The sequence below is a fragment of the Camellia sinensis genome, chromosome 14 (assembly GCF_055761805.1).
Source record: "Camellia sinensis isolate YWXY chromosome 14, ASM5576180v1, whole genome shotgun sequence".
NCBI classification, from domain to species: domain Eukaryota; kingdom Viridiplantae; phylum Streptophyta; class Magnoliopsida; order Ericales; family Theaceae; genus Camellia; species Camellia sinensis.
In genome coordinates, this window is record NC_138974.1 from 136179266 (window position 1) to 136186021 (window position 6756).

A 6756-nucleotide genomic window follows, 5' to 3' on the forward strand; every position below is an offset into this window, starting at 1 on the left:
TCGTCGAAATCCCAATCAACGAAGAACACCAACCCCACAAGTAAATGCATTGTGTTTTCAGGAACCACTTTTTAGATGTGGTTAATGTTGAAGAGAGAAGAGAGAGAAAAAGTTAGGGTTTTGAAGGGGTTTTGAGAGAGAGAGAGAGAGAGAGAGAGAGAAAAGAGAGAAAAATCTTCACTTTCTCATCTGAGCAAAAGGGGTTCTGAAAGAGAGAGAGAAGAGACATCACTGATTAGGAGAGAGAGAGAGAGAGAGAGAGAGAGAGAGAGAGAAGAGAGGGAGGCAGAGAGTGGGTGTAGTTGGGGATGTGAATTGCATGCATTTACTTGTGGATTTAGGCTAAGGTTAATGTTGGAATAGATTCAGGTGGGTGTGCATTTCTGTAACAACCCTCGTCACTGTTTACCGAATAACCACTGATTACCGTTAAATTGAAACTGATTGTGACTGATAAGTGAACTGAATAAAATACTGAATTGACTGACTAAAATTTGAAATTGAAATGACTGAGTATATCTGTTTAATTGTAATTCTATCTGTTTGGTTATTTGATTATCTGTTCGTGTCTTTGTGTTTAAACTGCTAATTGAAGGCATTATCGGCTGCCGAACCGGAAACCAATTAGTGTTTTATGATCATCGTAATTTATGTGATTTTATGGTGTAATTACCTGAAAACTGATTAGGTATGATTAAATTAGATTAAAATGAGCTACATTGCATAGTTGGCCTTATTTCTATTTTGCCATCCTTAGTGGCCACTACCTCAACATGGTGAGCCTTATTACACTTAGACACACATTGTTCAGCCACATTGAGAAGCCAACCGACCAAGATAGAGAGTGAGAGAGAGTTGAGTTGTTCTTGAGAGTTTTGGCTTGAATCTTGAAGAATTGAAAGCTTAAGTGCATAATTGAGCCTCTAGACTTGTAATTGAGGAACCTAGGTATGAATTTCATCCTCCTTATTGTGTATTTAAGTTCCTTCTAGCATGGATCATGGTAGAATAAAGAGTTAAGTCTTGAATTGGTTCAATAGTGTTGAATTGGAGCTCATTCCATGCATGCATGTTTGAATTGTTGAATTTTAAGTTGTTTTCATGGAGAATTGTCACATGCATGCTCATGGTTATGTTAAGTCCATGTTTCCATCATGTTTTTGTAAGAATTAGCTAATTTGAGCTTGTATTTAAAGCTTTGAATTGGTTAGATTCATGCATGTTCGCATGTTCTTCATATTCATGAAAATTGGTTTCAAATTGAGTTTGTTTGAAACACCCTTGGGCTTTTATTTTACAAATTGAGCTTTGAATCATGTTAAAGTATGAGTTTTGATGTGTTTTCTGAAAAATTGGCCCAAGATGATCGAAATTTATGGTTTAAAACTTGGTTTTGAGCTTGAGGTTCAAATTTGGAATTTCCAGAATTTGGACTCACGCTCGAGCAGGGTGACTGGCGCTCGAGCGTGGAAATCGTGCTCCCAGCATTTTGTTCTGTTTTGCAGTCCGCTCGAGCGGAATAGTTGATGCTCGAGCGGGACATCGTGTCTCATGATTTTCGCCTATCCAGTACTTTTGACTGTTTTGCATAACGCTCGAGCGGGTAAGTATACGCTCGAGCGAAACCTTTGTCTGCATGTCCGCTCGAGCGGAGTAACCTACGCTCGAGCGTGACCCCTGTTTTCTGAAAAGTCTGAAAATGCTTTTTCAAGTGCATCTTTGTATCCTCATCCCATTCTAGGCATTCTTAGGCCTAGTTTAAGACATCTTATTGAGGATATAGATGTAGAACCACACCGAGGCAAATTAGGGATTAAGTTATTATCTTTCCCAACTGTGTAGCTTAGTGTGTGTTCAATCTGTAAATTGTGTAGGGTTGGCGACTGAGGACGCGTTCTAGCCTTACCGTAGCCCAGAACTCTGTGAGTAACAACTGTGTAAAGATATGTTCAAAATGATTATCTTCTGAACAATTGAACTGTACTGCTTTCTGAACTGATACTGTTAATTGAATGAATGTATGTCCTATATTCTGAATTGTATTGTGGCATCCTTAGCACCTACTGTTTACTGTTACTGTTACAGAGATCTCTGTCGGCTCCCTTGTTGGAACCACCACTGTTTACTGATTGATGGCCATCATTTACTGCTCGGTCTTTTAAGACCTACTGTTTACTGTACTGTTATGCTAATGGATGTACCACATATGACTGTATCGACTGAACGACTGAAACACTGATTTAATGAACTGTTTTCATTACTGTAAGGACATTCATTCTTAACTCCTTTACGCATTGTGTTATTCACTGGGCTTTAGCTCACTGTTCATATATATATGTAGGTGTACAGGCACCAGACCGCAACTAGAAGCGCCGGGGTAAACTCCCGTTTTGTCGAGCCAACCTATGTGCCTCACTGCGAGGTTCCGAGCCTGTCAATCTACGGCTTAGGGGTGTTTTTAATTTCCCCGTCTGTCTCTGTATCTGTTTTGCATAACTGTATAGACTACACTGTACTGTACTGTTTAATAGGGATTAGGTCCCTGACTGAATGATTGTATATGTGTACATGCTGTTTTGTCTGATTATGTATATTTGAATGAAAAGTCTTTTTGCATTCAGACTGTCACAGCTCATTGGACTTTGTTTATTTACTGTATTGGCTTCCGCCAGCCCCTGTACTCTGTATTACTGTATTACTGTTAAGCAGGCCTTCGGTAATCTCGGATTACTGGCCGGTTACGGTGCTAAATCCATAGGGGCGGGTTTGGGTCGTGACAATTTCATTGTGAAAATATTATGAATATGGGTAGATTTGGTAATAAGTGGGGCGTCCAAAAAAATATTATTAAAATTTAAGATTTAGGGTTGGGGTCCAAAGAAATGGAGGGTCCAAAAAATTTTGATAAGTGCTAATAGCAGCACTCTAATTAAAAATAAATTATAATTGTTTAAATTGATAGTTTAGGAATAAAATCACACAAGTGTAATAGTTTGATGGTGCAAAACAAATTTGTTATTATGATATTTTATTATTGAAAATATTATTGTATATCATTTTTTGATAATTGAGTATCCTGACTAACTTGTGCGCATCTTAATTAATTCTAAAATTTTAAAATTAATGACTAAGCAAACTTTCAATGACTCATTAGAGTGACTCGAACTTAAAATCTTAAATCGCATTTTCAAATCTTTATTGCTTAATCAACCCTTTAAAATTAGCACTTACAGATGAGTTGAGCCAAATTTGTTAATTAACTTGTTAAAGGTCACCTAACAAGCTCTCCTATTAGGTCATCAAATTTGAAAGTAAGTCAATTAAATCTAATTATATATATAAAGAAAAAAAATAGGAGGAGAATCAAATTGCAATTTACTCTGTGTGAGTGATTTTCCGATCACACTGCCTAACTTAGTATTCAGCTGGGGAGCACTGGTAGAATAGATGACACCTGGCTGACCTGCAACAGAAAGAGAAGATTCCGGCGGTGATTCGTTCACCCAAGGGCACTCCGACGATCAAGTCAGTATATCTCTCAAAGATAATCAATAGTGCTAAACTCACTATTCAAAATGTAAATTGCGTACCTTAGACCCATGGGGGTGCCTCTTTTTTATAATTAACTCAATCCTTGTCCCACTAGAAGCCTAGCTTCAATGGACTCTTGCTCAGTGCTTATCCTGGACTCTCCAAGAGATAAAGATAAACTCCCTAAGAGCTTTATCCTTATCCATGCCATAGTCCTTCCTTATTCTAGGACTCTTGTGCTCTATCCGCTTATCTCGGATTCCGACATCTTCAGAGATAACCTCGGCCTTGCCGAGATAACCTCGGCGTCATGACCAGGACACGTGGCACCTCGGCTGACACATCGGCGTCACCTTGGCCACGTGTTGGTACTCAGAAAATATATCCCCACATACTCAATCACATAAATCAACGAGTAGGATGAAAAATTGTAGAGCATAAACAATTGTAGTCTTTGTTCAAAAAAATAATTAGCTTGTTGGTTCCAGTTTTCAAAAAACAGTTTTCAGAAAATTTTACTTTTTTATTTTTCGTATTTTAATGTTTTCAATGATTTTTTTTAATATTTTAAGCATTTTTTAAAAAAAATTTAAACACACCTAACATAAACACACTTAAAAAATATAACATTTGTGAAAAAAATCTTTAAAAAATACACTAAATACCAAAAAATACAAAAATTCATTACATTTTCGTATTTTTGTGTATTTATTAATTTTTTAAAATATTTTTTCACAAATATTTTACTATTTTAGATACATCTAAGTAAGGTGCATCTGAAAAATTAAAAAATCACTTAAAATTTTAAAAATATTCACTAAAAATAAAAAAAACACAAAAAACAGAAAACTTAGTTTTCAAAAAACTAAATTCAAAAAACTAAAACCAAACACACTGAATAAAATTGTAGACTCGTTGGTCCCTGGCTGGCTATCTACCCGTCCAACCAATTTAGACCAAGCCCATTAATCAGAACTTGAACTTCCTTTTTGTAAGGCCCAACTAGAACCTAATTTCTCAGAATAAAAAAAAAAAAATTGGGCTAAATATGCAAACACATTTAAACTTGGTTTTAACGGGCTAAACCGAACAGGCCCGATATCAACCTTCTCTCTCTCTCTCTCTTGATGGTTGCGCGTTATTTTTTTTTTTTTATAGGTACAACTGAAATAAAAAGGATAACACAGGCCTAGGCCCTTTCACAAGACATGCCAATCATGTCAGCTATAAGAAATTCCCTAATAACAACAGGTGGTTCATTAACTGCTAAGATCTCCTCAGGTTGATCAGCACCAAATTTGGCCAGGGTATCAGCACATAGATTTCCTTCTTTATACACATGTTGCACAGTGCATTCACAACCTCTCATGATGATTCGAGCATCCTCCATCAACCCTTTGAATGGGCATTTAGCATCTGGTTTCTCTTCCAGCATCTTCATTGCTTATTCGCAGTCTGTCTCAATGGTCACTTTGTTCATCTCCTTTTGAAGAATCACTGTTAGCCCTTTGTAGATAGCCCATAGTTCAGCCTCCAAGCTTGTGCCAATGTGAAGCTTCCCATAATAATCACACACCCATGCTCCCCTTTCATCGCTAATTAGACCTCCAAAACCACCTTCACCTCCCAGTCTTCTACAGCCGTCTGTGTTTAACTTTAGCCTACCTGCAATTGGGAAAGACTATGTTATGAGTCTAAAAGCAGGTTTAAGGTTAACAATTGACATAACAAAATCTTAGTGAATTTCATTGGAGTAATCCATAATGAACTTGCCATTATCAAGATTATTAGTCACAATATTATAAAAAACTTTGTTGTTCCTATTCTTTCGAATTGCCCAGAGAGTAACAATAAACATAGTATAGACTGTAAGATTTGCATTAAAATGATTTTTGTTTTTAGAATTGCATAAAATCCAGTCCCTCCAAGGCTTGCTACTCATTACCATTGCCTTCCAAAAATAACAAACCACACTTCTTTTGCTTTATAGCAGTCTTTCAGGAGATGATTCATATCCTCCTCTTTATAGCAATTGGGGCAAGTAGGCTCCACAGTCAAGCCCCTTTTCATACGAAGCTTATTTGTGAAGAGTTTCCCATGGATACAACACCACAAGAACCCTTTCAATTTATGGGGAATCCTTAACTTCCAGAGCCATTGCCAATCCTCTACTTGGGGCTGATTATCACTCACCAGAACATAGGCACTAACAATTAAGAAAATCCCATTTGTTGAGCCTTTCCAGTTAGGCTTATCAGGCTTAAGAAAGTTTGGGGAAGGGCTGTCCAGAATAATTTCAAAAATTTCAGGAGGCAACATATCACAGATAACAGCTTCATTCCAAGTTCCTTGCTCAGTCAACAAGGTATTCACATTAACGACATCACTCTCCCTAAAAGGGAGCAGATTGTGAACTACTGAGGGTTAGCTCCTCAATGGGCTTGCCTCCACACCACCAATCCTTCCAAATATTGACTGTGGCACCATTTCCAATTGTCCATTTAACCCATTTTCTCAAGATGGCTCTAGAGTTAAGAATGTCTTTCCAAGTATGAGATGCTCTCCTATCTCTAGAGCAATCTTGAAAACAATTGTTCCTCAAATACTTACTTTTAGGGACCCCTTTCCAAAGACCATCCTTATTACCAATCAATTTCCAGCCAAGTTTAGACAACAAGGCAAGATTTTGATGTTTGGCTTTCTTGATGCCAAACCCACCATTCCTTTTCTACTGACAAACATTATCCCACTTAACCAAATGAATTTTCTTCTTCTCTGGGGTATCACCCCATAGAAAATTTCTATTCATTTTGTCAATATCATTACAGACCCTTTTAGAAATAGCCACAGTTTATATAGTATAAGTAGGAAGAGCAGAGCTAACAAATTGGATTAAAGTAGTTCTACCAGCTAGTGATAAAACACTAGTTTTCCACCCGGGAAGCTTCATTTTCATTTTATCCAGAATACCATTGTAGTGTTTCCAACTCACTCTGTCATGAATGAGAGGAACCCCCAAATATTTCCCTAACTCAGAGGTTAAAGGAATACTACATTTGGCACTCAGATCTTTAGCCTTGTTTCTATCAACATTAGGTGAAACAAATATCTTAGACTTAAGGGCATTAATCTTAAGTCTAGATATGTCATAAAACTCAGTCATGATCATCATCATAGTATTGCAATGGGCCATGTTAGCCTTAGCAAACAACATCTGATCATTAG